At 44.5% G+C, this 21026-nt stretch overlaps 1 protein-coding gene across 4 annotated transcripts in view; it reads right to left on the bottom strand.

Annotated features, from left to right (window-relative positions):
* The window catches only part of RBPMS2 (RNA binding protein, mRNA processing factor 2), a 49799-nt gene that overhangs the window by 14987 nt on the left and 13786 nt on the right, over positions 1 to 21026 (bottom strand). The window lies entirely within an intron of this gene.

Raw genomic sequence — 21026 nt, 5'->3', positions numbered from 1 at the left:
TTTTCTGTGGCAGTTTGCCAGTTGGCTTTTTTGAAATGTGGTTTAACCAAAGTCAACTAGAAATGTAACTGCAAGCCCTAGATGTCATTTTTTACTGTTGTACTTAGCAATAACCCTTTTTTAAAAAAAGTACTAGTGTGTGGAGTCTTTCCCTTACTAAGTACCCAGTATTTTGTTTTTGTTTTTAAATGTATTTTTATTAAAGCTTTTCTTTATTTACAAAGGTATGTGCAATGTCTCTCGTACTTTTTCCCCCATGTAACTTTTTTTTTTTAAACAAATCGTTTTCATTTGTTGAGACATTAGGAAGAATAGGGGGAAAGAGGTGGGGGAAAAGATGAGTGGGGGTGGGGTCAGGTGGTGATGTTTCTATTATACTTAATATATGTGGGGTTTTGTGTCAGCACTGCTTGTGCAGGTTCTCTGCTGTTCACTTGTGTTCCTTTGGTGGTGAGAGAGGTTGGGGTTGGCCTAGGGTGTGGTTGTTCATTTGGGGTTGGCTGTGGTGGTCTTTGCTTTCGTGTGTGAGTGGGGTAGGTGGGTGGGTGTTTTGGATCAGGTTAGCCATATTGATTTGTATGCTGTTGGTGGATTTTTGTCATTGTCCTGTTGGGCTGTGTATGTGATAAAGGGGAGGCATTGTCTTCTATTTGTCCCTGTGTCAGTTTCAGTTTATTGGTTAATTTTTCTAGTAAGGCTGTTTCCCATGCTATTTGGTACCATTGGTCCATGCTTACTCCTGACAGGTCTCTCCAGTGTCTGGTTAAATTGTTTATGGCTGCTGAGAGTAGGTGGGTTATGAGTTCTTTGTGATATAAGTGGGCATTGTTGTCTTGGAAGATGTTTAGTAGGGCCAATTCTGGGGTGATTTCTAATACTTGCTTGGTTATTTTATATATTTCTCGTATGGCTGTTGTCAAGAATAATTGGATTTTGGGACACTCACCACATGTGGAGGTATGTGCCTGTGGAGGTGCACCCTCTCCAGCATTTTGGTGAGGTTCCTGGGCAAATTAGCGCTAGTTTTCTTGGTGTTAGGTGCCACTTGTAGGTGATATTCAGAGTGAGTTCTTTTCTTTTTATTGAAATGGATTTAAAGGTGGGTTTAGACCACATTCTGGTCCATTGATTGGGGTTAATCTCATAGCCTATGTTAGCCTCCCATTGTTTTTTTGATTGTATCTAGGGAGTTTGTGGGATTTGGGAGAAGTATTTTGTATACTGCGGATACAATCCCTTTACCGTGTCCCTTTGTTGTTAGGAGGAGGTTTTCGAAGGTTGTCAGGGGCCTAGTTGCTGCTGGTTTTACTACTGGATTGTTTAAGAGTGCATGTAATTGGTGATGTGTTGACCAGGGCATTTAGGTGTCTTCTAGTTTGTCTTGTATTTCTTGTGTTGACAAAGATTTGTTATTTTTATAGAAGTCTATTAGATGATATAAGCCTTTGGGTTGCCAGGTTTTTATCTGGAGGTTTTGTGCTGCATGATGGAATAATGGGTGGTACGCCAGGGGATTTAGTGGGGTTGGGGTTGGGAATAGTTTGCCTATTTCTGTTTTCTATGCTTTGAGCATGGTCTGTGTGAAGTACCCAGTATTTTGTTAAAGTCATTCATGGGTATTAAGATGGTGTTATCTTTCTTTTTATTTTTCTAAGAGCATGGGGAAGAGCTAAAGTTCAGCGGCAGAGCAAATACTTTGTATGCATAATGGCCAATATTTCAATTTCAAGCTTTTCTAGTTAAAGAGATCAAGAAGCAGATTTAAAGGGAAACTTCCTGGACAGCTGCTGTCAGTCAGAGCAGGCACTAGTGGGTTAGATGCACAATTCCTCCCCATGCTGTTCACCAGCAAACTGCTAGTATTGTAATTTACAATCCTTGTGAACTTTTCAGAGAAAGGGCAAGATACAAATTTAATAACTGAAGTGCAATTCTCAAAACTGGCTGCCTGCTGAATCGCTGCTCTTGACCTTCCTCCCTCCCTTCCAATCATGTGGTACCCCCAGAGCAGAAACTAGGTAGGTTTTGTAATTCTTACTCTTCTACACCTGGAAAGCTTAACTTTTAGAATATTCAAAAGAGCAAAGTGAGAAAGTTTTAATTCACAGTAGTGCTTGTCTGGGGCAACACTGCTCTGATGTCCCTTGCAAAGTGCATGCCATCTCTCTCCGTCTTTGGTAAAGTCTCTATTTCTCCAGTATCTTTTTTATTTTATTTATTTATTTATTATTTGGCCCTTAAATGCATTCCATATCAGACATCTATCAGGCAGGAACCTCCTTTTCTATTGCCTTTTGGTTCCTGAAAAATACATTCCTCTTTCAACAAACCTTCTAAACGGCAGTCTTTATCCCAGCTGATATTTCTCTGAATTTGAACTGATTTTATGTATTTACTGCTGTTGTTTTAAACTGGTTTTATAAATATAATTGCCTTATAAAACTGCTTTTATATGTTCATTTGTTTTAACAGTTTTTATATATGAGTATTCTCTATGTTTTCATTATATTGTAAATTGATTTGGGGTGGCCTTACGGGAAGTGCTTCATAAATAAAAGCCCACTTTAAATAACACTAGAGCCACAGTTTGATAACTTAGTTATTTTAATTTCTGTCCCAATATAGCAGTGAAATATGCTTCAAATTACACCAATATGTTGTCAAAACAACTTGTTCCTTTTTCGGGGGGGGGGGGCTTTTTCAGCTCCTATTGCAGCAATATTCCCAGATCCGGAAGCAAAGCCTTAGATGACCAAGCAGTTTGTGTTTTCTGTGGCAACTCAGGCATCCAGAACGACACACACTGTCCATGTTACTTCTGACCCCATGATTGCTCAGAAGGATCATGCTGAAATAAAAACACCTGGCCTCTAAAGTGACCTAGCACAAACTAGGCTCAACATGTACAAATCTTGCTTTGCTCTCTGGGAGATGGCAGTGTTGAAGAAGTGAGCACTCTTTGTCCGAAACTGCTGCACCAGGCCTCTTTAGAGTTAACCAGCAAAATATGTCCTGCCCACTAAATCTCAGCCTGGTATGCTCTATTCCAGGGGTCAGCAAACTTTTTCAGCAGGGGGCCGGGTCCACTGTCCCTCAGACCTTGTGGGGGGCCAGACTATGTTTTGGGTGAAAAAATGAACGAATTCCTATGCCCCACAAATAACCCAGAGATGCATTTTATATAAAAGCACATATTCTACTCATGTAAAAACACCAGGCTGGCCCCACAAATAACCCAGAGATGCATTTTAAATACAGCGGTGCCTTGCAAGACGAAAAGAATCTGTTCTGTGATTCTCTTCGTCTAGTGGTTTTTTCGTCTTGCGAAGCAAGCCCATTGACGGATTAGCGGATTAGCGCTATTAGCGGCTTATCTGCTGATTGGATTAGCTGATAAGCGGCTTAGCGGCTTAGCAAAGGGGGGGGGGGGAACCAGCAGGAACTCACAAGACATTGTCGTCTTGCGAAGCAAGCCCATAGGAAATTCGTTTTGCGAAGCACCTCCAAAACGGAAAACTCTTTCGTCTAGCGAGTCTTCCGTCTTGCGAGGCATTCGTCTTGCAGGGCACCACTGTAAAAGGACACATTCTACTCATGTAAAAACAAGCTGATTCCCGGACTGTTCGCAGGCCGGATTTAGAAGGCGACTGGGTCAGATCCGGCCCCCGGGCCTTAGTTTGCCTACCCGTGCTCTATTCCCACAGTGACCAAACTTGCTGGAACAAGAGCAGTGACCAATCCAGACCGTATCATATTTGAATACATCTGCTTGACAGTGCAACCCAAACCCTCATGCTTTCTAGAGAAAGACTGAGGTGGCAAATCAGGGAGGTGCTCCTTTAAAACTAACATAAGACAGCCTAGTTCAGAAACAACTTTCTTCCTATAGTGAGGAGGAAGGATGCAAGCGCCTAACTCTGTTTCTAGACAACTGTAAGTAGAATTGCAGTTGACTTGCTATACTACTTAGTTGTGTTGTGGGTTTTTTCTGTGTACATCCTGCTTTGTCCTGTCCACACCAGTTGAAGCTCAGCATAAATTTACTATAATCCTTGTGGGTGCCATTTTATGACTCCCCACCTTTTATTTTTAATTTAATTATCATTAACACAGATCCATTTAATCCAGGCCACTGGTGGCATTGATCATGTTGCCCAAAGTTTTATTATTCTGAATTACTGCTGCACATCTTGCCAAAGGAATTCTATAATTCTTTTCGTGTTGTGCCTTTTTAATTATGTTTTATTAGTTTACTTTGTTTAATGTTTTGTAAACCACCCTGGCATTTCCAGATGACAGGTGGTTTCAAAGTTTAAAACAGTATGCCATACAAATTCACAAAATCCCAACAGAATATTTAAAATATTCTTTCCATGTAAGGTGCACAGACCAGCGTGTCATTCAATGGAAGAAGAGATTAAACACAACATACAGGGCTATTCCTTCTCAGAGTAAACCCTCTGAAACAAATGGCCGTAAGGAAGTTAGTTTTCATAGATTTCAGTGGGTCTACTCCAAGTAAAACAGCTAGCCACAACCCAAGGTATATCTCTTAATAAGACCCCAAGGTCTGTTTAAAATTAGTGAGAGTTGTGGCTTCTCCAACCTCGCTTGGTACCGGATTACATGGTTGCAGCACACTGTTGAAGTAACCCTGTTCTCTCTATTTGTTGTCCTAACAGGCTGGCATCTCAACAGAACCCCAGAAGTAGATCTTAAGGTACTGGTAGGTCAATAGTAGTGCTGGATTTAGGGTAGTGCAGACAGTTCCTCCCATAGGAAGCGAGCCAAGGGGTTGTAATAAATAATAAAAATAAAATAATAACTTTATATAGGTAGCGTGCATTTCTGTGCACTCTGGCACTCATCACTGTGTTCTGTCGCGCCAGAAGCGGCTTAGTCCTGCTGGCCACATGACCCAGAAAGCTGTCTGTGGACAAACGCCGGCTCCCTCGGCCTGAAAGCGAGATGAGCGCCGCAACCCCATAGTCGTCTGCGACTGGACTTCACCGTCCAGGAGTCCTTTACCTTTACCCTTACTCATTTGGGTAGCTACTCAAAGTAGCCAAAGGAATTATTGTGAAAATAAGGGGGGAATGGGGGGGGGGCAAATTTTGCCCTCGCTCAAGGCACCATATTACCAAAGTCCGCCCCTGTCGAGATGGTTCTGGACCATAACTGTTTAGGGCAGGGATGGGGGCCCTTTCTCAGCCTGTGATCCACATTCTCAAATAGGGAGCCTTCCAGAGTTTCCGCCACACACATGATGCCTAGGGCAAACTGGCACGACGGTCACTCTGCACCATTTGGAGCCTCCAAAGACCAGTTACCATGTCTGCCAATATTGTAGGCTGGTTGCGCCTGCAAATTTGCTACGCTTGTAACAAGGCACTTTGGCCCCTGTTAGCTTCAGAACTTGAGTCAGCATTCCAGGAATCACCCTGCAGCTTCCTCAGCAAATGCTTTACTGATATGCTTACCATTTTCTTCAAAATTATCTATATACCCACCTGTAATGCTCACATTTCTAGGTGAGGCAGAAATAAAACATTCGGGTAGGATGAAAATATACAATGGGGATTTAGCACACATCAAGGGCTCCTCTTCAGGGTTCAAGCCATGCCCTTTCCCAGGTTACTCCATTCTATTCTGCCATTCTATTTCCATTCTCTCCCAACAGCCCAGTCGGCGTTCTGGGTCTACAGAGCATGCTCAGCCTTTACTACCTCCCCACCGTTTAATTTTACTCCCAATGATCTTTTGTACTTCCGAAAGCCTTGGAGTCTCCATAAGCCCCCTAACAATTCCTACTTGTGCATGGACAATGCCACTTACATAAGAATTCACACTTGGAGGAGGAGTTTGCCATTAATGTGCAGAATACTGCACACACACACACTCTAGAGCTAGCCAAGTTAGCCCGAATCTCCCAGCAACCATAACAGACTACAGTTTCCTGGATTCTTTGGAGGAAGGCATGATGGCTAAAGTAGCATTCACAGAGGATTTGGCCAAGGACTCGACTCAACAGCCCCTCATCAAAACGACACAGGGATGGGTAAAGTAATAAACATTTCCCTTCTTTAGATGGGGGGCCTTCAAGACCACTCGTGTCAGACTCTAAAGTTACCCAACCTGCTTCGCCGAGCAGACAGAGTGCAATTCAAGCAGCAAACTTTTAAGCATAAAGAGATGTCCTTCAATATCTGCCAAGGTACTGCAGAAAGCTTGTAGAGCAAAAGGTGCACTGTTTTCCAAGACAAAACCTTGGCTTAGTTCTCAGCAAGGTGGCAAGACTATGTTTGGCCGGTGACCTCTTGTCCTACAAATAAAAATATTCCTTGAATAAAAAGTAACATTTCAGGGAAAAGGCTAGGTTAGGACACACTCCATTCCCCAACATCTAGTTTTTACACATGGAGGCTCTTTGTGCACTGCAAGGACCCTTCTTAATGCATTTGCAGCACTGTACACTGGAACCCAGATGATGCAGTAGCCAATGCCACAACTGTCTCTTTTGTACAAGCGAGAAACTAGCCTTCAGTGTAGCGACTTAAATATACTGGTTGGGTCTACTCTGCTGTTTTTCACCCATTTCCCTGCAACTCCCAGGTTCGGCCGTGTCGCTAGTGGGGAGGGACTGCGATGGTCAGAAACAAGTGGGGGGTTTGTGAGGTTACTGTAAGTAGGCCAAGACCTCTGGGAACAAACACCTGCTACTGTGTTCTGTGCAGCGCACAGTTAGCTGCAGCAGCAAGGGAAATTCTTTAATTCTGCTGCAGAGGATTTTAAATTACTTTGGCAGTGGTGCCATCAGAGCAGAAGTCCAGAGTCCAGAAGGTCTAGCCCGCCACATTTTGAAGTAACAATACACACTGCCATCTAAAGAGAAGGGCCTGCAAAAAGTCCAGAGTCTAAAATTACTTTTGAGTACACTCTGGAAACTACATTGAAGTGTGATCTATTATATACAACTGAACCTTCTACACCGTTGAATCTGTTTTTGGGAGGCAGGAGGCGGCACATATTCTGTCTCATCAAAGGCACACGTAGTGTTCTCGGCTTGATGGGCCGCTGTAGAGCTGGTGACCTGTACCGCAGAGCAGATTCCAGGTCCAGAATAAAAATAAGCCTTTAAAATCAAAGAATAAGTAAAGGTAAAGGGACCCCTGACCATTAGGTCCAGTCGTGGCTGACTCTGGGGTTGCGGCGCTCATCTCGCTTTATTGGCTGAGGGAGCCGGCGTACAGCTTCCGGGTCATGTGGCCAGCATGACTAAGCCGCTTCTGGCAAACCAGAGCAGCGCACGGAAACGCCTTTTACCTTCCCGCCGGAGTGGTACCTATTTATCTACTTGCACTTTGACGTGCTTTTGAACTGCTAAAATATATTAGCTTAAATCGGCCCAACTTCTCACACATCTATTGCATCTGCCCTCAGTGTTAAGAAACAATCTGTAGAAGCATACAGGACCAGAGTAACAATGCAGTAGAAGCAAGAGCAGCTGCAGCTCAGTGGTAGAACATCTGCTTTTCATGTAGAAGGTTCCAGGTTCAACCCCTAGCATCTTCAGGTATGGGTGGCAGTAGAAATGGAAAGATCTGTCGATTTCAGTTCTCCCAGTTTCTCATTTTTCCAATCTTAAATTCAGCTCTCTACATTTCTGCAACAATTTGCAATTTTGTTTTTTCAAAGCCCTCATGAAAATCTAGCAGCATTTTAATACTAATTTCTCCAAACAAAAGGGGGCATAAAAAGGAATACATTAGCGAAAATAACATGAGAATGCACATGAAATCGTATGAAAAAACATTCTCATGCTATTTTCACTAATGTATTTCTTTTGATTAAGCTTTTTTCTCCTAATATGCATTTTTATAAACGCTGTTGGGTTTAAGAACTGCATTGCAAAATTCAGATCAGTTCAAAATTTCCAAAGCTGGCTGTGGTTTGGTCCTCATGTTGTTGTGGAAAGTGCAAATTAGATAGATTTGCCCTCTGGAGCAGGTGAAAACAAGCTTCTATGTGACAGCCCTTTGAAGTCTCCTTGTTTCCAAGCTAAACACACCCACCTCCTCAACCATTCCTCCTAAGGCTTGGTTTCCAGACCCTTTATCATCTTAGTTGCTCTCCTTTGCACACATTCCAGCTTATCAATATCCTCCTTAAATTGTGGTGTCCAGAACTAGACACAGTATCTCCAGGTGTGGTCTGACCAAGGCAGAATAGTGCTGTACTTTTACTTCCTTTAATGAGGACACTAAACTTCTGTTGATGCAGCCTTGAATAGCCTTAGCCATGTGTAGGCAAACTAAGGCCCATTTGCCTTCTCAATCCGGCCCACGGACAGTCCGGGAATCAGTGTGTTTTTACATGAGTAGAATGTGTGCTTTTATTTAATATGCATCTCTGGGTTATTTGTGGGGCATAGGAATTCGTTTTTTGTTTTTTCCAAAATATAGTCCAGCCCAGCCCACCCCCCAAGGTCTGAGGGACAGTGGACCAGCCCCCTGCTGAAAAAGTTTGCTGACCCCTGGCCTTAGCTTTTTTTTGCTGCTGCATCACACTGATGACTCATGTTAAGCTACTAAGAAGCCACAGACCAAATCTGGGAGATTCTGCCAATACAAAGCAGCCACTCTCCAACTGCCATCATCCCTGACCAATGGCTATGCTGCATGGGGCTGATGGGAGCTGGGAACATCAGCAACATCTGGATGGCTACTGGTCCCTGTTCCCTCCCCCCACTGTAGAGCACAGAGGTTTTTACTGGTCGCCTATGTGCCAGGGGGCAAAAAATGGCAGCCTGTACTGTTAAGGCATCTTTTGGCTCACCCAGACTGAATGGTATACCAGACATTTTGCTGAAGAACTGTTGCTGGGAGTTGACAGCATCAGTTAAACACAGTATAGACGTCGTACCTTCTTAAGACTTGGAACCGGGCAAAAGCGGCACACTCTCCAATCGTGTCTTATCTGGGGCAGAGCTTGGGCACAGCCAGCAATAAGCCATTCCTGGTCACAACGAATCAAGGCTCTGGAGAGCAATCTTTTGCTCTCCAGAGCCTTTTGTCAGGTCGATCCCGAGAGACGCAGGATAAGATCCAGCTGGAGCCCCTTGACGCTAGCCAGATGGAATGCTGTGCTGCAGCAGTCAGTTTTAAACACCAGGACTTATAAGGCACTGAGCAATATCAAAACACACACAAAGAGCACTTGCGCGGGGGGGGGGGAGTTGTAGGAACGAGAACATTTGGAACCTTCAAGAAGATTAGCCGCTAATAGCATATTCCTAAACTGCCAGTCCTGGAGAGAATAGCAGATGCATTTAAGTCCTGCTTAATCAGAGTGGAGCATGCTTGTTTAGCTGTTAATCAAACAAGTTGGATCTTTTAATGAAATGGCAGGCTGGACAGTATAGTAACTGAACAAGGGCTTGGGTTCTTTGGTTCAAGGGCACAGATGGCAACTGCCAAGGCATTGCCTCCTTAGATTTCAGGGTTTCATCCTCTGTGTTTTCTCAACGCTTCATAATGGCGACAAGAGTTCTTTGGCATCCAGTGTGACTAAAGTAGGCATGAGTAGAAGCCCAGCAAAGCTGCTGAGAAACCTGATGCATCCAAGGTCCTTGCTCTCTTCTGGTCAGTGCAAAGTCTGGGCAGATCCCTCATACTATGGAGGTACCACCAGGGGCTGGGTATGTGGTATGGCAGGCTGGGACAGGGACTTTTCAGTGATGGGTCCTCAGACAAAGAACTCTCTCCCTACTGAGGTATGCCTAGCCCCATCTCTGTAGTTTTAGGTGATCAGTTAAGATGCACCTTTAGGAATCCGAGAGCCTGCTGGATTAAGCCAATACAGTGGTACCCTGGGTTACATACGCTTCAGGTTACAGACTCCGCTAACCCAGAAATAGTGCTTCAGGTTGAGAACTTTGCTTCAGGATGAGAACAGAATTCGTGCTCTGGCGGCACGGCGGCGGCAGGAGGCCCCATTAGCGAAAGTGGTGCTTCAGGTTAAGAACAGTTTCAGGTTAAGAACGGATCTCCGGAATGAATTAAGTACTTAACCTGAGGTACCACTGTAGTCCATCTAATACTGTTTGTACAATGGCCTACAAGAACAACATCAGGAGGATATTTTTGCAGGCACTTGGTGGAAGAGAGACCCATTGCTGCTATTGTCACTGCCATTAGTAATTGTTCTTCACTGATATGATTTTTTAAAAAGCTTTGTGTTATTTTATGGGGTTTTATGTCTTTATTTGCCTCATTTGTAAACTGTTGCACAGCTTATACACATCTTGAGAAATAAATCGTCTGGACAGCAAAACTCAAGAAACCAAACCAGTTTAAACCTTTCACCCAAAAGGATCCACAGATAAAACTGCTTTTTTGCGCCTATTAATTTAGGTTAGCCTCATAAACATCAGTGGCGTCATTAAAGCTGAACTTCAGGGTTAAAGGACTGGGCTCCAGCAGCCCAGAGTAGGGGGGACATAAAACCACCAGGGATTGTGGCAAACCAGGGTAGTGGCGCAGTGGGAAACAGGACTGGTGTTGACAGCCAGCATAGGCAAACTGAGTCTGGCAATGGTTGCTACAACTTCTTTCTCCCTTTCTCTTTGTAGATTTAAAGGTGTTGGTCAGTGCACTGTGCAATTAAGTGCTCCCAAGGCCCCAGTCACACAGACCATCTTCATTTCTCTGGCTTACCTGAAGCCTTCTAAAGGTTCAAGAAAAAAGGACCCTCCACCTGACACTGACTGGTAAGCTTATGGTGGTGAGGAGCGCAAAGCAACCAGGGCAGCTCAGCATGCAGAGGGCAAGAGGCCCCTAGAATCTGGCAGTGCTCCTAGCAAGCACTCACCTGGTGAGTGTTAAGAATTGCCTCTCGGTGGCCCAAGGGCCTTTCCACTGCTGCCAAACGGAGCATAGATGCAGCTTCTACAGGAACTGCTCCATTTCCCTAGCTGCAGAGAAATAGTGGCTGCTGTGTCTACAACAGGGGTAGGCAATCAAAGGCCCATGGGCCACAAGCAGCCCATGGGAGTCATTTAACTGGCCCACGAGCCGCCCCCGAAATGAGCCGCCTGCTCAGCGAGTCCCTGCCCGCTGCGCTAAACCAGCGCGGTGCGGCATGGGGACATGCTTCCGCAGTGCCGAAAATCGCGTCTGCACATGCTCAGATGCTGAAAATCACATCTGCGCAGATTCCGAAAATTGAGGCCCCGCGTGTTCACGCACATGCGTGATCCAGGCCACGGAAGGATCTCCGCTGGAGTGAACCGGCCCAGGCGAGGTAAACCTTGCCGACCCCTGGTCTACAGAGTATGCATATCCAGACCAAGAATTATAATGCTCCTCTTTCAAGAGCTGTAACACATGCTTTATACTTGAAGTAACAGGTTCAACCCCTGGCATCTCTCAAGACCAGAGTCTTGCCCAGAACCACCTAAATCCCAGGAGATCCCGTCTGTGTACACATTACCAAGCTGGAACAATGATCCAACTCTAAATAAAACAGCATCCTATGTTTTCTATCCCCTGCCGTGCAGCAGAGTTGTGTCCCAACACAAAGGATCTTCCTTTGCCGAGCAAGTTCATAGGCAGCAGCAGATAACCGATGATGGTTTTTCCAAGCCCGGCTCTAAAGCAGAGATTGTAATGTAGCCCATGAAATATCACTGAACTGCAAGACCGATGAGAGGTGTCAAGTCTGGTTCAGAACTGGCTCCTTGGGGCGAATGCAGGATAGGAGCAGGGAAATTCCCGCTCCCAAGTTTGGTTGCCAGTGCCACTGGGAAACCATCAACTATGCCCCCAGATCTTAATGCTGATTTATCTGAAAGATAAATCAGGTCTTATACAGATCTTACAACCCCAGGACAGGTGATCCTTATAAACAATGCCCTGGTTCAGCGGCAGTACTGATGGTCCTATTTACCAGTACTGAGCATCAATCCTAAAGGTACTTACAGGAAGGGAAAAAGCAGACACTGATTAGATACCTGCTTTTCCCCACCTCTGCTATGGGCCAGCTTCCCATATTTCCTACTGGTGCATAGGGAGCCAAGTATGCTGCACTCTGCACATTCTGCCTTTATGACTTGCAACAGTCAAGGCTTTTTGTGCAACCAGCCATGAATCACATTTTAACACTTTCTGCCTGAGAGTGGCAGACCGAGGCAGAGGTGAGCCCCCTGCTCCCACACAGACATCCTAGAACAGGCATGTCCGAAGTGTGGCCCATGGCCTAATCCAGCCTGCCATTCGGTTTAATCTGGCCCCTGTGGCAGTTTATTTCCTGGGGTAAAATCGTATTAAATCCTTAATAAAAGCTCAACAACTTTGGGGGGAAATCCCCAAAAGAGCTTTACAACTTCGGACGGCCCTCACATGTTCACTTCATCAAATCTGGCCCTCTTTGAAAAAAGTTTGGATACCCTTGCCCTGGAACATCCTCTCTCAACCATGGGTTCCCAGATGTTGGACTACTACCACTCCCATCATCCCTGCAGGCTATATGGAGAAACCAGTAGGAGAACACTTCAATCTCCCAGGACATTCTATACAAGATCTCAAAGTAGCTGTTTTACTACAAAGGAATTTCAGAAATAGACTGGAAAGAGAAGCTGCCGAATTGCAACGCATTACCAAACTTAAAACCATGGAGAGATCTGGTTTGAACAAAGACATTGGATTCTTATCTCATTATACATGACTAAGCCATTCTTCACCTTCTCACCCCTTGCCTTTTCCTGTAAGACCTATTGCAGTCGTTAAGAGTCGTCAACAGGCTCATCTCAGCTATCTGCCAATCTCCCATTCCCACCACCCTTCTGAGTAATACCCCTCCCCACCTTCTCACTATATAGAAGGATCTGGCAACTTCTGTTTCAGTGTATCTGAAGAAGTGTGCATGCACACGAAAGCTCATACCAAGAACTAACTTAGTTGGTCTTTAAGGTGCTACTGGAAGGAATTTTTTTATTTTGACTATGGCAGACCAACACCTATCTGTAACTGGCTATATGGATCGTGAGAGTGGTAGTCCAACATCTGGGAAGCCAAGTTTGAGAAAGGCCACCCTATGAGAACATGCCAATTTTGGGCTCCCTGAGTGAGTGCAGGACCCCACTGGTGGAGCAGAGGCTGTTTCATAAGAGGTATGCCTAGCTATGAGGCATCCAGCAGTGAAAGCGGGGAGGAGAGGGCAGCGTGCTCCCTTAGCTCCTTGGAAGGTGGGGGTGGAAATGGTTTGATGCAGCTTGTCTTTCAAACATTTCCTCCTGCCGCAAGGAAGAAAGACTTTTCTAGCACCCATGCTTAACCACTATGACTGCAACAGGAAGTGTGCGCTCCAAGCCACTAGGAAAGTTAAGGCCAACACTGGCTCTGACATGGAGGAGCAGGAAGCACATTGGCCAAGATATCCTATGACCAAGGCCACTTGCATCTAGTGCCAGGAATTTATACTTTGCACCAGGAAGCGCAACTATAGTGCTCACAGTAAAACCATGTAGACAATGTGTTCCTTTGCTTTCTTAAAACCCAAACACACTCGGCTAAGTACAGTGGTACCTCGGGTTAAGAACTTAATTCGTTCTGGAGGTCTGTTCTTAACCTGAAGCACCACTTTAGCTAATGGGGCCTCGTGCTGCCGCCACACCGCAGGAGCACAATTTCTGTTCTCATCCTGAAGCAAAGTTCTTAACCCGAGGTAATATTTCTGGGTTAGCGAAGTCTGTAACCTGAAGCGTATGTAACCCGAGGTACCACAGTACTTCCCCTGCAGGATTGTAGAAAGGAATAAAGAGACTTGATTATTGCAGCAGAGGGTATTAGGAGATAAGTAGTCAAAGTGGGGGTATAGATATATATTAGGGTGGGAGCTGTGACTGCAGAGCTCATCCACACTTTCGCTTGTCTCCTGCCTAGGAAGCACACATCCAAGTGGTTTTCCTCTTGTCCTGTTTTCTCTAGGCATTGGTCCAAGTGGTTTTGCCTTTGCCCTGCCACTTTCCCCCAGAAAACCTGCTCTTTAGCACTAAAAACCCAATTGGTATTTGCTCCGATTCAGCGGCAAACAGCAGGGTTTCCTGGGGGGAAGCAGCGGGTCAAGCGGAAGTGTGGGTGAGTCTTTAGTTGCTTGGAAGGGGGGTTGGTTGCTCCAGCCCTCCCCAAGCCATCTGCTGCTTTGTCACTAGAGATGGGGGAGGAAATTGGTTCCTGTCTCATTTAACGCACAACCCATTCAACTCACACTTTCTAAAACAATATATGAACCAAAACACTGCTATCCTTTGAAATTCGCACTTAGCCAAATCTTATTGTGAAGTTCACCAAACGATCTTTATATTAAAAAAACAAACATGTCTTAGGATGAAGTGTGCATAAAAACGAGCACATTGATTAAAATAACATGCAAAAATACATTAGGGGAAACTGCTTGCCAAAATGTGCAAACAACAACAACATCATCATAAAAATGTGTTTGTTAGGAGAAAGCCGCAGTCAACTGCAGATTAATTTTCATGAAGAATTCTGCAAACTTCTGCAAAATGTGAAGAACTGACTGAATTGAAGACTGGAAAAATGAGAAACTGAACAAACCAAAAATGGACAGATCCTTCCATCCCTATTTGTCACCATATTATGTTTTGCAATACTTTTGCAAACAGAGAATATGAGTGCTTTATGGGTATGGGGAAGAAGAGAACATCACTATGCTCATCAATTGGCATAACACCTGCCCATCCCAAAGCAGCAGTAATAGCAGCACAGGTGTGATTTGCTCAAGGCAAAAGAATTGGTTAATCCAAAAAGAATAAAAAGTTAGTGAATACCTGGACATTAGCAACATTTAGCCCTAATATTACCCTGCATCTTGTTGTCTGTCAGAGCTCAACACAACTTGGTCCAAATGTGCTCAACAGGAACAGGCTACGTAAATTAGTTAAGTGTGTCAGATGTTCTGCAGGACTTTTGTGCCCACTGCAAGAACAATTCTTTGCGCATGAGATCTATGCTGCTTAAGATGATCTGTTAGCTTTTTAGAGGAAGCTCTGAGTTTCTCTGCTCCTGAGTTCTCTAACCTTTATACACAAGGGATGGGGAATTTGAGTTTTGTCACATCTGGAGGGCCATAACTCCCACCAGCTACAGCCAGCATCACCATTGTCCAGGGGTGATGGGAACCATAGGAAGTGGCCTTATACTGAATGAGACCAATGGGCTTATCTAGCTCAGCATTGTCAACACTGACTTGAAGTGGCTTCTCCAGGATCTCAAGCAGAATTCCCTCCTGATCCTATCTGGAGATTGATCCCGGGACGTTCTGCATACAAAGCTCATTGAGAACTGGGGTGCTACAGGTTCCCCCAGCCATGCTGAACAAGTCTTGACTTTGCAGCAGGGAGATCCTGCTGATCCTTGACAGCTACCTGTGCTACTTTATTCTTGACCAAATCCCAGCCTAACCTCTGCAAACATTTTGCATGCCGCATATGAAGACCCGCAGCTCCTTTCAGGATTTAACATGATTTCTGTCAAGCTTGCAGCTTTAATCCTGATCATATTAGATGGCCCACCTCATCTAAGTCACAGCAAGCACCAAACAAATTGCTGCTTCCCTGTCCTATGTAACAAGGGTGGCGGACGTGATGCTCTCTAGATACTGTTAAACTCCAATCAACCCCAGTCATGGCCAATTGATGAAACTAAGTCTACTGTCCAAGTGGTGACTGATAGGCAAATTCAAGGTCTCTGCTCTCCCTTTCTCATGCTTAGAACAGAGCTTTGAGTTGCTTTAAGAAAAACTGACCAGTACAATGATTAACAAATAATAACTTTGACAGAGCAACCCTTTAAAGAGGATAATTTCAAGTTTTGAAGCTGAAAATAAAGTCATCTCCTGAAAAAGGGATATCCATCTCAATGGTACAGAAAACAAAGAACAACCCAGACAGTAATCATAGTACTACGCAAGATGGAAAGTAACATGAAAATAGCAATATCAGATTTTATATGTTGAAGTAGTACACTGTACTTAACAGCCCTTCTTGTGTTCCTAGGGCAGTAAACATTACCTGGCATAGGCTTCACATCTTCAGGATACAGATGCTCACATGACAACTTGCCTCCAAGCCTGTCAAAGGAAATGTTCTAGCCTAGCTTCCTATCCAAGCTAGTTGTCTATTAACTCTTTCTGGATCAAGAAGCATGCCATCAAACATTCCTCTGCCTGGACTGCTGATGTGCTATAACCTAGAGTTGCCATACGTCTAGAATTTCCTGGGCATAGCTGGAATATGGCCTTTGGAAGCAGTGTCCAGGTGGGAAAATCCAGGTGGCAACCCATGTCAGAAGTCTAGATGTTGCTCAAAAAAGCTCAACAACAGTTGTGTCTGGATTTTCACTTTTTGAAATATAGCAACCCTATCTTGTAAAAACTGGGGAAGATTTATTACAATATATAGCTTGTTTTTCCACCAATGACACTCAAGGCAGCAAACAATTTAGGCTGTGCACATGCTATGCATTTAAAGCACATTCAAAACACATATTCTTTCCTTCAAATAATTATGGGTAATGCAGTTTACCCCTCACCTAATTAAAAATGCCCAGCAACCTTTAATAAACTACCATGTCCAGAATTCTGGGAGGGAAAGGATGTGCTTTAAAGGTATGGTACACATCCATAGGAAAATAGAAGATGAATGCAGGAAAAAGCCAATCTGAAAAAGGTTATCACATAAAAAAACAACCCAGGTGATAATGAATATAGGTTGATCTGCCAGCTGTACTGATAAGTCAAAATAAAATAAATAAATAAATAAAATAAAATATAATAATAATAATAATAATAATAATAATAATAATAATAATAATATATTATTTATACCCCGTCCATCTGGCTGGGCTTCCCCAGCCACTCTGCGCAGCTTCCAAAAAAATATTAAAATACTGTAATACATCAAACATTAAAAGCTTCCTTAAACAGGGCTGCCTTCAGATGTCTTCTAAAAGTCTGGTAGTTGTTGTTCTCTTTGACATCTGGTGGGAGGGCGTTACACAGGGAGGGCGCCACTACCGAAAAGCTTCTCTAAATTCAGAAGTCTTCATTTGGTGGGCAGACCCACAGGGTGGGGACCACCCTCTCATTTTCCTGACACACTATGAAGAGAGACACTGCCATTACCCACTTCTAAGTCTCTGGGATGGAGCAGGCGACAAATTTAAGTCATGAACACTTGCGGTATCTCAGCTAAACCTTCCTGATTGTGAGCTTTACCAGAAACCTAGGACTCTTGCAAGCTTTAACTAGCAGAGACCATCTGGCATTTATATTCTGCCCTAAAATAAGCTGATCAAGGGAAGTTCCAGGAAAGGTTCTCCAGCAGAAGTCTAGAGCCAAGCTCTTGCCAGGAAGCAGCCAAACTCAACCTGGTACACCCCGATAACTTTGGGTGCCTCAAGACTGAATCCCACTCCAAAATAGTGACAACCCCCCCGGGAAATTTAGGTTGTGCAATTGAAGCAGATTTGAAATTCTTGTGCAATAAACCATTACCCCCCCCCCCGCCCTCCCCAAACCAAACTTTTCATAATAGGGAAAAAGAAGGGGAATGCGCTGGAAAATGGAGTGAATTTGCTTGACTCATCATCATCTAATCTTCCCACCAATTTTGTGCAACAAATCAAGATGAACGCTGAACGAAACAGGTTGTCTGGAAGCGATCAGAGACTACCACTCCCATCAGCTCCAATCATTAGTCAACCTGGCTAGAGCTGATTGGAGTTGGGTGTCCCATCATCTGGTGGTCTGCAGGTTGGGGAAAATAAACCTTTATATGTTGAAGGTGCCATTTAGATGACCCTACAAGAACAGAATTCAGCCTAGATTTTTAAAGAAAAGGGAAGCTTGATTGCTGGTCATTAGCACTATTGCACTTTGAGCATGAAAAGGTTTTAGGTCAGGAGACACTTTTAAAATTCATAGCTACATGCTGCAACTTGTTTATATGATCACACACCCACATACCCACAGCAAACTGCTTTGACCAGATGTGTTTACATGGTTAAAGGGATTAATCTGGAGCCAAATTGAGATCATCCCTGGAGTACTGAGGTCACTTGCCTTTTGAGGGCTGCCTGCACATGCCAGCAAACAATTCTTAGATATAAAGGGATAAGAGCACTCAAGTGTCCACAAGAAAAGAAGAGGTTAAGATACATGTCTTGCATCTTGCAAGCCCCAGGTCCAATCCCAGTCATCTTCAGGTAGGTCTGGGAGAGACCCTTGGTCTGAAACCCTGGAGAGCCAGTCTCAGGCAGGATGGACAGTATTGAGCTACATGGAACAATGGTCAGTCATTGTAAGGTCTGGTCTTCCTAGTGGTCACTTCAGGGAAGCAAATTCCAGACGGAGCACCATTTTCCTGCCTCCATCAGTGTATCCTTAAACAAACTGATCAAGTGAGGGGTGTCCTCCTAGGATTTCCCCCCCGCTGAAAGAGTCCAGAGGTCAGCACAAGCACTGCCCACTGCCATCAGGTTAGTGTCACCTGCCCCACAGGGACTGCTTTAAGAAGATGCCCCCATTGGCTGGGTCTCCCAGCGTGCTGTGCTTGTACACTGAACATGGGAACAACAGAAGGAACTTGTGTTCAGACGGCTTTATTGGTTTTAAACAGAGGCCTTGGAAGGGAGTTACATGCCCTTTCTGGCTCATGCCTTCGCCATACATGGTCATCATTTGCAGACAAGTGGAGAGGGAAGGAAAATAAGAGCAAATGGGAGCTTGCTTGCATATTGCACCTGTATCCAAGCTGCATTCTAGAATGGGGCAAGAGGTCAGTGGCAAAAGCAAGATACTCATCTGAACTATGTAGAACCTTTGGATGGGACCCAGATCAGCTGGTATGGCGGCTTTGGGTAAATTAAACCTCAGCCTCCAGCTGCTGTTAGACCACTCACTGCTCTGGATTACACCGGAGCGTGGCAATTTTTTTTACAGATGATTTTAGCCCCACTCCTAGACAAGCCAAACCACATGTCCAAAGCCAAGAGCTTTGCATTTCGGGTCAGGGCTGCCTTGTTTGGAATTGCTGTGCCCTATTGCAGCCTTTCCCAACCTTAGGTCCTCCAAAGGTGTTGGACTGTAACTCCCATCAGCTCCCTCCAGCATGGCCAATGGGCTGGGGTAATGGGAATTGTAGCCCAACATCTAGGGAGGGTCTTGAAGCAATCTGCAACTATTATTAAGTTTTTTAACTACCCTTCTCCCCATAGGAGTCCATTTATGTATAAAAACCAGTTAACACCATTGTGTGAGTGTACCAATTATTAATATAAAAATGATTTAAAGCATTCCACGTCAGGGCAAGTCATGGTTTCCCCCCAAAGCATCCCTGGGAACTGTAGTTTGTTAAGGGTGCTGAGAGCTCTTAGGAGGCCCCTCACAGAGCTATGATTCCTGGCACCATTAAACTATACTTCCCAGGACATGGAGGGAGGGAGCCATGTGTTAAAGTGGCATAGGTAAAGGTAAAGGGACCCCTGTCATTAGGTCCAGTCGTGACTGACTCTGGGGTTGTGGCACTCATCTCGCTTTACTGGCCGAGGGAGCCGGCGTACAGCTTCCGGGTCATGTGGCCAGCAGGACTAAGCCGCTTCTTGCGAACCAGAGCAGCGCACAGAAACGCTGTTTACCTTCCCACTGGAGTGGTACCTATTTATCTACTTGCACTCTGACGTGCTTTCGAACTGCTAGGTGGGCAGGAGCAGGGACTGAGCAACGGGAGCTCACCCCGTCACGGGGATTCGAACTGCCGACCTTCTGATCGGCAAGTTTAACCCACAGCGCCACCCACCTTAAATGTATGCTGTGGATGTGACCCAAGATGCATTAGCTATAAAGCTAGTATTAGCTAGTAAAACCAATAAAAAAATTATATATATAAAAAAAGATGCATTAGCTTCTGAGTCAGTCATACACGTCACCAGACTAATGGCGATTCCTTCCTGTAAGGTGTGACTTTTCAAAGTTGAAACTAGTAAGTAGCGCCAAGGCTGGCTCTGCTTTGTTTACTTCACCAAGCTGAGGAAGAAACAGTTAATTTGGTTAATGTTTAACCCTCAAGCCTTGCCCACCTGTTGCTGTTACCAAGGCCACATTCACACGATACACTTAAATCACTATGGTACCACTTGAACCAGTCGAGGCCCCACAAATAACTCTAGCTCTGTGGAGGGAAATAGGGGTCTCTGTACAACTTTCAGTACCCTTAACAAATCACAGCTCCCAGAAGTCTTTAGGAGAAGACATGACTGTTTAAAGCTGTACCCAGCGCCAGATTTAGGGCGGTGCGGGCAGTTCCCTTGTACAGGGCACTCAGCCAAGAGGGGCACAAAATAATAAATAAAATAAAAGCCAATTGTTGTGAAAGTAATATTTTTGCCAAATTTTGTCCAAGCTCAGAACCAAATTCTGCCCCTGCTGTATTGTAGTGCTTGAAATGTATGATATTAATGTGGCCTTAGGCAATAGCAAAACAACAACAGCAAAACTGAGGGCTGCAAAGGTGGTGGGCAAGTTGGACCATCATCCTTGTTTTTCCAAATCACAGCAGACCTAGCTATTGCAATTAAAACCAGAATACGGATGGGGAAAATCACTGACCTGACAAGGGGAGGTTTTGAACATGAAGGCTGGCTCTTCCAAGAATGAACAGAAGATGCTAAAACAACCCGCATTCAAATCCAAACCTCAATAGCTCTCAGGCTGTGTGTACCCTATAACTTCAAAGCACATTCTTTCTCTCAGAGAATTCTGGGCACTGTAGTTTACTCACCCAGAGGTACAATTCCCAGCAACCCTTAAACTACAATGCATGTGATTGTGACTCTCCTTGGATTCAAAGCTGTATGGAAGACCTGGGACTCCTCCCTCCCCCAAATAATTTTTTGTTGGTTTTCCAATATTTTCCCAATAATAACCCAATTAGAATGCCAATTAATTCC

Source organism: Podarcis vaucheri (assembly GCF_965113315.1).
Source record: "Podarcis vaucheri genome assembly, chromosome: 14".
NCBI classification, from domain to species: Eukaryota; Metazoa; Chordata; class Lepidosauria; order Squamata; family Lacertidae; genus Podarcis; species Podarcis vaucheri.
Note: the sequence above shows the minus strand (reverse complement) of the source record. Positions and strands in the feature narration are given on the sequence as shown.